Below are 10,683 nucleotides of genomic sequence, written 5' to 3'. Positions count from 1 at the left end.
GGGCCCTGGCCCTTGCTTTGCCTCCAGCAGTATCCCTAGCCACCCCCCACATATGCCTCTCAGGCCACACCCTGGACCCTTCCAGGGGCGCCATTCAGAGGTGGCATCTCTTCAGCATGCAGCCCTGCTGGGCCTCCATTCCACTTTCTCCTCCAGGTACTGCAGACCCCAGCAAGCCTCCCTGAGAAGGTGGCACCAGATGTGGACACCGGTTCTGAGCATTCCGGAGCTTTCAGCCTGCTAAGGGGGCCTTGCTAGCTCAGGGGATCTCCTTTCAGCTGCAGAAAGCCCAGGAAGATGGGGTGAGGGAGGACAGGGCCTCACTTTCTGCTTCAGGGCCCGACCTGGAGTCCCAGCTTGCTGTCCCTCCTGTGCAGCACCGGGGCTTGCTCTGACAGGGCCTCCAGCGCTGCCCACAGAAGGCAGCCCAGCTCAGCCCGCTGCCACCTGCTCCCTGCCAGCTGCTCCCACTGGTCCTTTTCCGATCACCTCCAATCCTGGTCAGGGGCCCTGTCGGAGCACCTGCTGGGGACACAGGAGCCAGGTTCAGCCCTAGTCCCATGGGGCTGCGTGCCCACCTTCCCTATGCTCACCTCCACCCCTTACTGGGGCTTGATCGGCAGACACGATCCCATGGCCAGAGGAAACAAGAGTGCCAGGGACTGTAGGCAGGGCTGGGCATCAAGTCCGTGGCTCTGCCTTCTGCCCCAGCTGATGCAGGAGGAGGGCAGTGGGGGTGCTTTTCCCGTGGACATGGCCTTGCTGCTGGCCGTGTGCTCTGTTCTCTGGGCAGCTCCTAAGACTCCACCTCCAGACACCCCCAGTGGGGAACACCTTGTGCAGCTCCTCCAGGGCCCTGCCTGCTCCTGGAGATGGAAATGGGGGAGCGCTACCGAGCCCCTCCTGTCTCTCTTCCTTCCCTGCTGCACCCTGACCCCTTGTCCAGGCTGGCTGGAAGCTGGGTGCCTCCTTGAGGACACAGTTGCCTCCATCAGGACCCCAGCTCCGGGCGTTCTAGCTGTGGCCCACTGAGGGGTGCCTGTGTCTATGAGTCTATGAGCCCTCCACCCCTCCTGCCACGGTCCCTGGCCTCAGCCTGCCTGGTCACCGCCTCCCACACCCTGCCTCTGTTCAACAGGGGCCAAGCTCCCAGGTCCTCGTGATTTTTTGGATCAGTTCGAACCCAGGCTCCTAGGAAGGGGGCTGAGCACCTTGGAAGGACCTCAAGCAGCCTCTTCTGTGATTACTGGCTTTGGCAGGGGATCCCTGCTTTTTTCTCCAAGACGTTCTCATAAAGGCACCTGCAGACCCTTTTCCTCCTCAGATCCAGATGATGGGACCAGGGCAGCCCCCTCCTGTATCCCCTAGCTCCTCTCCTACCTGTAATTAACAACTCGGGGCCCCTAGCTTGGTGGCTGCACCTCCTCAATCCCTGTAAACCTTTCAGACCCAACCCCACGACCCCCTCAGAGTGGCTGGGGCTTCAGCTTGGGGCTGCACTGCACAGGAAGCCGGTGCTTCTCTTCCCCTTCTGCTGAGGCCTAGACGACCCATCAGTGAGTCCCGGGCTCCCAGCTGCCTTGAGTAGGCAAGAGACCCTGCAGACAGCCCCTCCTCTAAGAGGCCCAGCTTCTCCAACAGACTTGGGGACCCACCTGCCTTTCCACAAGGTTTGCTACCTCCCTTGGGCTGGATCTGGTGTGTCCCTGTTCAGGGTTTGCTTCCACCCCCAGGTTCTCACCTCCTGGCCCTGTGGACGTACCAGGACCCTGGCTTCCAGAAGCCATGTCTTCCCCAGCCCTGCCTGCTGCCACCCTGGCACCTCTGAGCCCAGCAGTCTGCAAGAGTCCCTAGCTACCAAAGGACTGGCCCCCACCCGATCTGCCCAGTGCTTCTCCAGAGGCCAGTGGACATCCCTGGCCCCAGCCCTTCTGAGCCCAGCCCCTTCTGGGTGTCGCCAGCTTGGAGCTTTCTTCTAGACCTGTGAATGGATGCTATCCCACCTGGAGTTAGCTGAGATCTCTCCCCTGGTCTCCCAGGCACTTACGGCCCCAATCCCCTGGCAGCCTGGTTTCCAGCATCGCTGGAACTGGCGGGGAGGTCTCTGCCAGCTCAGCAGTGCCACTCTGCACACTTGACTGGCTTTCCTTGCAACCCCAGCAGGAAGCCTCATTCCTTGTGGCACCCGGACCGGCGGTCTCAAGTGGACCCTAAACCTCCAGCTGGCCCAGCCCTGCAGAGGAGGTGCCCAAAGGCATCTGCAGAGGTTCCTCTCATGCTGGTCTCCCCGCAGGGCCCCCCTCTGGAGCCTGGTACCACAGATCTCAGCCGGGGGCAGGTACAGCTCAGTCTCCCTTCCTCCTCATCCACTCATAGGGAGCTCTGTTCACCAAGGCCCCTGACTGCTGGGGTACCCACACCCACAGTGCCCTTCTTTCTGAATGCTGGCCTCCTGCAGCCTGGATGCCTGAGCCTGGGCAGAGGGGTAACCACCCCAGGACTGTCTTCACAAGCAGAGAGGCTACTTGCCACCAGGCCCTGACTCCTCGGGTAAGCTCAGCAGCAGGCATGTCACCAAGGCCCCCTGGGCAGAAAGGGGTCACCCCTGAGGATCAAGCACTCCCCACACCTGTGTGTCCCTGCTGGGCATGCACCCTGGGGACCCAGCTTTCCCCAGCTCCCAGCTGCTGACAGCCCCATCTTGACTCATCCGGGGTCGCTGAGGCCACACCAAGAAGCATTGGGCAGCTGGGAGGAGCACCTGCTGTTTCTGCATCTTTTTTCTGGAGCTCACTTGGGTGGGAGGGGCTACAGACTCCAGGGACCCTGCAGACCACACCCTCCACTCCCTGGCTGAGTGAGCTTTCTTCTCAGGAGTCTGACTGGACGTTGGGACCCTCCTGTCACAGAGGAAGGTCTGAGTAGTCCAGTCCCGTTCCTACTCTCCAGCATGGCCCCTCCTGTTCATTTGTGCAGCTTCCTTTGCCCAAAGCACAGGTGAAGTCTGTGTGGACTGTGTCCCTTGTCCCCAAAGGGAGTGTGGCTCCAGTCCTGGCCTGGAACTTGGGTGCCTTAGAATTGGAGGCCACATGTGGCTGGGTGGGGCAGCGTGGTCTGCCCACGGCCAGGGTAGGTATCACATTGGCAGCCCCAGACCTGACACCACCGCTCCCGTGTCCCCTTTCCATTTCCATCCAGTGCATCACCTATACCACATGCTGCCCCAATGAATCTGGGCTGTCAGCTTCCCCAGCTCAGCTGGGAAGTCCCACTGACCCTAAGGAGAACAATGCCTCCTGATTGGGGGCTATGTGGGAATGGGCCTGGTGTGGGGTGGGTTAGGTCGGAGTGTGGCAGGTGTCCGACACCCCTCTGCTTATCTTCCCTTCTCCTTTGCCCACAAAGGAGGCATCTTCTCCATGTCCCTCTGCCACCCTGAAGACATAAAATACTCCCCAGGTCTGTCTTCCCTTGGACACGGCCCACCTATCCTCCTGTGGAACTCAGGGCTTTGTTTTGTCCTGTGGCCCACATGAGAAGCAAATATCCCTAATCTGCTCAGCTGAGAGAGGCAAACTGAGGCAAAGCAGGGGAACAACTCTGTTGTAGTCTGTATGTTAATGGCAGAGTCAGGAACAGCCCTTACCTGAGTGGTCAGGTCCAGTGGACGCCAAGCGTGGAGGCCTGTCCCCTACCCCTTGGGCTACCCTAAGGCACAGCTCAAACCTTCCTTGCCACTGAGAAGCTTTTGCTGAAGAGTCTCACCCTCACCCGCAGGCCTCCTCATTTCAGAGCTTTTAGTAGGGTGAGTATGAGGATTGACTCACTGCTACCAGCTGGCAGGAATTGTCCCTAGGGTTGGGTCTCTGGATGGCATATGAGGATCTAGACAAGGACCCAGATGCCTGTAACCTGAAGGGCAAGGGCCTCAACTGTCCAGGCTTCACACTGCGAACTCTGGTTTCCCTGGCTTACCTACTTTGAGTCCAAAGGAAATAATGCCGACATCCACCATGAGACAGAGTGACAGACTGACTGTCATAGGGTTGCCTGGCTCAGAGTCACCATAGCCAGGCAGAGCTCAGGTCCTGGCCCTGTTCAAGGCTTTCCCAAAGCCCTTCTAGCTCTGGTACCTGGGTTCTTCCTCACCCAGCTGTAGCTTCCCCCCCACCGTTTCCACCAGGTGACAGAGAACCTGGCAGTCTGTGACTCATAGAAGGCTTCACTTTCCTTCTGGTAAGGGATGAGAACCAGCTTAGGGTGAGAGGGAAGAGGGGTCTGGGGGCCCTCCCACCCCTGCCTCTAGCATTTGAAGGATGGTGACTGAGCAGCAGCATGGTTTAGGCTAGACAATGTGGTCCCTAGGTTTATAGCCTGGCCTCAGACTGTTGCCATGTCACCTTCTCTTCTGCACGTGCTGACCTGGCATCCCACCTAGTTAAAGGTCCTGAGGCCTCCTGCCCCTGGGCATTTCCCTCACTCCCTGCCAGGCACAGCTGTCCTTGACCTGGACTCATCTTCAGAGGTTCTTGTCCAGCACACAGCTTTGCTGGATGTTGCAGGCTGGGCTGGGCCCGCTGCATGCACTGACATCTCTTTATGAGTCTCAACTAGACTGAGCTGCAACTTCAGGGTAAGGACAGGCTCTGACTTAATTGATGTGACCCAGGACCCGGGGGTACATCTGCTTGAGATCTTGGCCTGTATGATCTCTGGGGCACGATGCCCCTCTGTCCCATGCTTAGGTGCCCACATGTGGCCACAAGTGCCTTTCCTTCCACCATCCCTCCTTTAGGCTGCTGTACAGGCACCTGTGGCTCCAGTCACAAGACTGAGTGCAGAGCCAGGCCTGGGCGGATATTCCGCAGGTGCTGCAGGAGCTGACAGCCTTGGCCACACAGCCCATTTCCATCCGTTCCCCTTCATTGTGGCTGCTCCCAGTCCACCAACTTTCCAGGGCCAGGCCTGGAACCAAACAGACTTCTGTCTGCCCCTGGTTTCCCTCATGCCTGCCAGGTTCTTGGCTGAGCATGATGGTTTTGCCCATTTCCTTGTTTATCCACAATAAGGTTTATAGAGACGCTTGGGAACATCACATCTGTCTGCCAGGTCCTCACCAGAGACAGGACTGCCTTGGGCCTGTTGGGATCAGAATTCAGTGGCTTCAATCTAGGCAATGGGCTGATGGGCAGCTGTCACTTCTCCTCTGCTTGGGGAAGGCAGGAAAGGAAGGTCAGGCAGGAGATCTGCTTGGCGCCCCCCTGTGCCTGTCTCACCTGGCTGCAGGTGCATTGGAGGCTGAACCCCTTTCCTGATCTCCTGCAGGTGTGGATTTCAGGTTTCCAATGGGTGTCAGGGTGAGCTCCAGTGCCCTCCTGGCCCTAGGGAACCCTGGGCTCCATGAGGCCTGGACCTAGGCAGGATTGTTTCCCACGCTGTCGTCTCCCCATAGGGTCACCTCTTTAAACATAGGGTGGCATGCTTTGGTACATTTCAAGGTTGAAAAGCAAAAGCCGGCACCCCCTCTCTCCCGGAGTGGGTGGCCCCTCCCCTCTCAGAGTGGGCGGGGACAGGAGTTTCAGGGCAGCTTTCCTTGGGATGCCACAGGTCCCTCCGGAGCTGCTGCTGCCTGGCCACGCCTCCTTTCCCTTTCATCTTTTTCATTGACCAATGGGATTGGAGCACGAAGGCCACGCCCCATTCTACATTCTGGTGTGGCCCTGGTTACCGCGTCCCCTGGCTCAGTCAACACAGCTGCCTGGTAGGAGAGTGGAGCTGCTTACCAGTGCTCCCTTGAATTGTGCTGATGTGGCCCCAACCCCATCTCCATCCCCAACTGCTCCTCCCTCCCCCATCCACCATGGCGATGTCAGAAGAAATTCTCAAGATGAAATTAGCCTCGGCTAGGAAAAAGGTAACATGCACAGATTCCCTCTGACAGCAAGACCGCTGTCAGAGTCCATAACACTTCTGAGACACAACAGACTGGGTGCGTCCTGAGCCCCAGTGGCTCTGGGCTCCCCCTACCAACGTCTTGTTAGCCAGCCCCACCCCTTCAGCAAGGGGCCCAGCCCCTGCCCTTGCCAATCACCCCAGGGTGAGTTTGGATGTGCAACCACTGAGGCTCCCTGCTCCCTATTTGGGCCTCACCTTTTCCTGCCCCAAACCTGACCTCCCTGGGCTCTGTGGGCTCATGTCTCTAAGGACCTGGGTCTCCCCGTCCCCATTCTCCCAGTCATTTCTGGGTGAATTTTGGCTGGTGACTCCTCGGAATCCCTGCTGCAGACTCTGCCCTCCCCTCCTGCTCCCCCATTGCGACCTCCCTGTGCTCTTTGGGCTGGCATCTCCGAGGACCTGGGTCCCAGCCCTGCATCCCCCTCCCCCATCATGGAGCAGTGACTCAGGCATCTCCTTGATGTGGTCCCCTCCCCCAGGGGGAGAGGAATGTAGTGATGTCGCGGCCTCCCTAGGAACCGTCATTACTGCTACAAGACCAGCCTTGGATCTTAGGACCCAGTCCCCTAATCATTCTCTTCCCATTTCTGGCTTATCTGGTCCCAGCACTAATTTCCAGCTGGAAGGGGAATGGGGGACCTAGGGTCAAGAGGTTTCAGGCTGCCTCACTCCTTTAACATAGACATTGACAGTGTGAAAAGCCTACACTTCCCCCATGAGCTCAAAACATTGACAGTGTCTCTGGGTGGCAATGGGAGAATGGGTTTGTTTTGGTTTTCTCTGAGGCTTCTGCTCTATAGAGAGACTTTCACGTTTCTTTCTGAGTTCTCCACCTCATCTTCAAATTCTCCATGGTTCTGGGACCAGACTGCCCTTCAGTCAGTGGCCTCCGGAGTGAGACCTGCTCATCTTCCGTGGAACAGATCTTGGGAAATTGAAACTAACAGCTTGAATCTTCCTCATATCATCTTCAACTTAGGCTACTTTGAATGCCAAGGGATAAACATGGGACATGTTTCAAAAGCATCAGTTTCCCTTGAGTATCTTGAGACAGCAACAACATTAATGTACTTAGGGATGACAGTCACATCGGATTTTAAGAGTATACCAGACTTGTCTCTGAAATGAGACTTGGGTTGTCCTCTTTCTGATGAATTCCCAGATTTAACGAAAGTCTGCCTTCTGCCGTGAGGACACATTGATGTAAAAGTGTGAGAGTGCTGGTGCTCTTCTTAACACTAACAGACGTGTGAGGTTGTATGACTCTAAACCACACAGCGTACAGTTCCTGTCTACTTCCTGTTGACTTTTCTACCTCTGCCTGTGGTTCTGGTCTCTGGCAGATGCTGATTCATGGCAAAATCCCAGAGCTTGAAGTCAGTGAACTGAGTTTAAGGTCTAGTAATGCTTTTTCTTTCTCTTTTCTTTTTTTTTAAAATTTTTTAAAATTTTGCCATGATATCAATACCTCTCAGTCACTAAGTGATTGTGACCACACCTTATAGAGTTGTTGGTGGCTTTAAATCAGATGGTGTGTAACTGTATTTTGTGAAAACTGTAATGTAGGTGACTGTAGGGGTTTGTAGTTCTCATGAGTATTACTGCTCTTTTTTCCCACAGTTAACAGAATTTCAACAAAGAAACAGCCCTGCTGTTCCAACACGAGTGAGACGGAGAAAGAAAAGAAACAATAGCCCTGAGACAGGCACTTCTGATGGTTGCCAGTCACCATGCCATGTGAGTCTTGGCCTGCCAGGCTTCTGGGGAAAAGGGGCCCAAGGGGCAGTAGATGGGAATTGTTAAGATTGTGGAAGAACTCCTGGGTACTGGTCAGGAATTCTGGGTTTGAATCCTGCCTCCAACTGCTATGAATATGACTTAGGGCAAGTTGTTGGAGCTTTTTGGGCCTCTCCTTTCACATCTGCAAAATAGAGGTGGTATTGTCTGACTTCCATTTGTGAAGGTGAAATGAGATTCTTTATTGCTGTTGTTTTTTTTGTTAATCCCTAGTACATGGCCTGCTGTAAACACCCAGGACACCCAGGAAAGGGTCCTTGCTGTTTGGTTTTCCTCATCCCCAGTCTCAAGGGGAAGACAGCCCAATGAGAACAGCCTTTTGCTGTCAGGCTGTCCCTTTAAGAGTCACTGAAAGGGCCCCAGGGTGGGATGGTGGGAGATAAGCACCGTGAGAGGTGCTGGCACAGAGGAGTTATGGGACAAAGGGTCTGAGAGTCAGAACAGGAAGTGCTGCCAGCTGATGGGGAGGAAAGGAAGTCAGAGGCTTGGACATTGATGGGACAGAACATCTCCATGTGCACTCTCATCTTTTGTAGTCAGCAGCAGGTGGTCCCAAGGAGGGCCCTGCGCCGTGTGCCACCATGAAAGATCCAGAGGTAAGAGGCCCTCAGCTGAGGTACAGTGACCCCCCAGGCCAGCCCTAAACCCTCCTCCCTCAGTGGCGGCTGGGTGCCCCTCTGCCAGCTGAGACAGCCCCCACACACCGAAACCCTAATGATTGATCTCTCTACCTCTCCCCCGATCCTCCCCAACTCATCCTCTCTGCATGTGCCTCAGAGCACATACCAACTACAAATAGCCCTGGACTCGAGCTCCGTCACAACCAGTGAACTGAATAACACCATTGACTTATTGGTAAGAGTCCAGTGGAGTCCCCTGATTCCATGCTGCCAATCCTGGGCTCCAGCTTCCCCTTGGGGCTGCTGTGGGTGAGTTGAAGGGCGCTATGGAGAGTGAGCACTGGATGCAGAGCTCATAGGCCAAATGCCCGCCCTGCCCTTACCTGGCTGTGGCCTTGGCCAAGTCCTAGGTGGGAAACTGGGTACTTGTACTGTGACAGTACAGAAGAGTAGCTTTAGTATGTTACCATTTGTGTAGAGAGGAAACGTGTGTCTGTGTGTGTTTGTGTGTGTGTGTGTGTACTATGATAGTATACATAAAACATGTCTGCAAGGATTTGTAAAACACTCAGGAGAGAGCACAGGTGGCTGGGAGATACCTCCCTTCTGTACTTTCTGAGTTTTGGACTATGTGAATATATCATCCTTTCAAAAAGTGAGCAGAAGACTAATTTTTCCCTTCCTGTCTGTGCCCTCACCCCCAGCAGAAAAAAAAAAATGGACTTAGAGGATCAGATGGACCTGGGTGTTCAAATCCCAGCTCTGTCTAAGTGATCTTAGGCAACCATTTAACCTCTAATACTCCATGTTTTCCAACTACCCAATAGAGGTAATGGTAGCAACTGCTTCACATGGTGGATTTGAGGTTAAATGGGATTGTTACCACACTGCCTGGTGACACACTCAATAAAGGTTCCAAAAGTGTAGTAACAACAGGAATAACAATAGAATATGATCTGATCTCTCTGGGCCTCTGTTAGCCAGCTGTAAATTTGATCTCTTTGCCTGTCCCTTCCAACTTTACTGAGTTCTTTTAAAATCCAGACCATGGGCCTTGATCTTTACTGACCAAGTTGTGTAGGAAGCCCAGCCCTAGCCCTTTTAAGGGGCACTGTGTGGAATGGCCCCGGCTCTCCAGATTGAAGCTTCTCCTTCTCCACCCTCCAGCCCTCGAGCCGCTGTGGGGCAGTCCTTGAGCAGCAGTTACAGCCATTTCTACAGGAGCGGGAACTGCTAAAAGCACAGGTGGCAGAGGTGAGACTTTGCAGAGGGAGGGATGTGGAAGGAAGATGACCCCATGAGGCCAGGAGCAGTTGAGGACCAGTGACAGCCCTTCTTAACTTCTGGTTCCATTCTTGCAGGTGATGGGGTGTCTTAAGAAAGCTCAACTAGAAAGAGATGCATAAGCTCAACAACTCAAAACAGAGAGGGCGTGGTGGCAGCAGCAATTGCTGAAAATGGCAGGAGAAGTGAGAACTGACCCTTCAGCCACTACCTTAGATGGCTCACCAGATCTTCCTGGACATCTGTGAAAAGAATAGTCCAGCCAGGGGTGGTGACGGGACTGGGCTTTGTGGAGCTGGGGGCGGAGAGGGAGATGGTAGCCTATCCAGCCACCAGCCCCTCTCTCCAGGGCCCTTTCCCCCTGTGCCTTGGGCAGATGGAAATATTCAAAATGGAGAAAAGACAGGACGCAATTAAAATCGAGGAGCTCAAAGGGAGCCTTGCCCACCTACAAAGCCATCTGGGTAAATTGGGTCTGACCTGACCAGGGATCAGTACTGGAATCAGATGGCTGTGGGGGTGGCTTAGAGTGCCCCAGGGAGGTGGGTGGCTGGAAGGGCTTTGAGGCAGAGGGAAAGAGGTCTGTGCAAGGGAACGACAAGCCTTGTAATCTCCATGAGCCTCAGTGTCCCCATCAGAAAGAGGGAGGGGTGCCTGTTGTCAGCCACCCATAGTGTTCTCTATGTGAAAGTGGCTTGGAAGACTGGCTACCATTTGGGTGCGAGGAATCATTAGCGGTGAGGCCAGGTTTGGGGAGCCTGAGAGGAGCTGTGCACTCGGAAGAGATTTTTTGTTTTTTGTTTTGAGAATCCAGAGGCCCTCATTGTCTGCTTCCTTTCTCAGCTGAATCCCCAATCCTGAAGCCCCCAGCAGGGCACTCTGACTTGGAGAAAAACCTAAAAATTGAAAGCAAGTACCTGAGAGACCAGCTGCAGGAACAGCAGAGACTGCAGGAGGTGAAAATTCTGCTCCAGGAGCAGGAGGTGAGGCTGAGAGAACAGGAGGAGAGGCTTCTTGAGCAGGAGGG

The 10,683-nt window shown here is 54.9% G+C and overlaps 1 long non-coding RNA gene across 1 annotated transcript; it reads left to right on the top strand.

The window, feature by feature from the left end:
• The first annotated feature begins 7,651 nt into the window (after positions 1–7,651).
• LOC116547132 lies at positions 7,652–9,555 on the top strand. The gene is made up of 3 exons (XR_004266946.1): positions 7,652–7,692; positions 8,289–8,348; positions 9,540–9,555. It is a non-coding gene; the product is annotated as an uncharacterized LOC116547132 (long non-coding RNA).
• Positions 9,556–10,683: the final 1,128 nt, after the last annotated feature.

Source organism: Sapajus apella, unplaced genomic scaffold (assembly GCF_009761245.1).
Source record: "Sapajus apella isolate SASKATOON/1434 unplaced genomic scaffold, GSC_monkey_1.0 scaffold2171, whole genome shotgun sequence".
In the NCBI taxonomy this organism is placed as follows: domain Eukaryota; kingdom Metazoa; phylum Chordata; class Mammalia; order Primates; family Cebidae; genus Sapajus; species Sapajus apella.
This window is presented reverse-complemented; position numbering and strand designations above follow the sequence as displayed.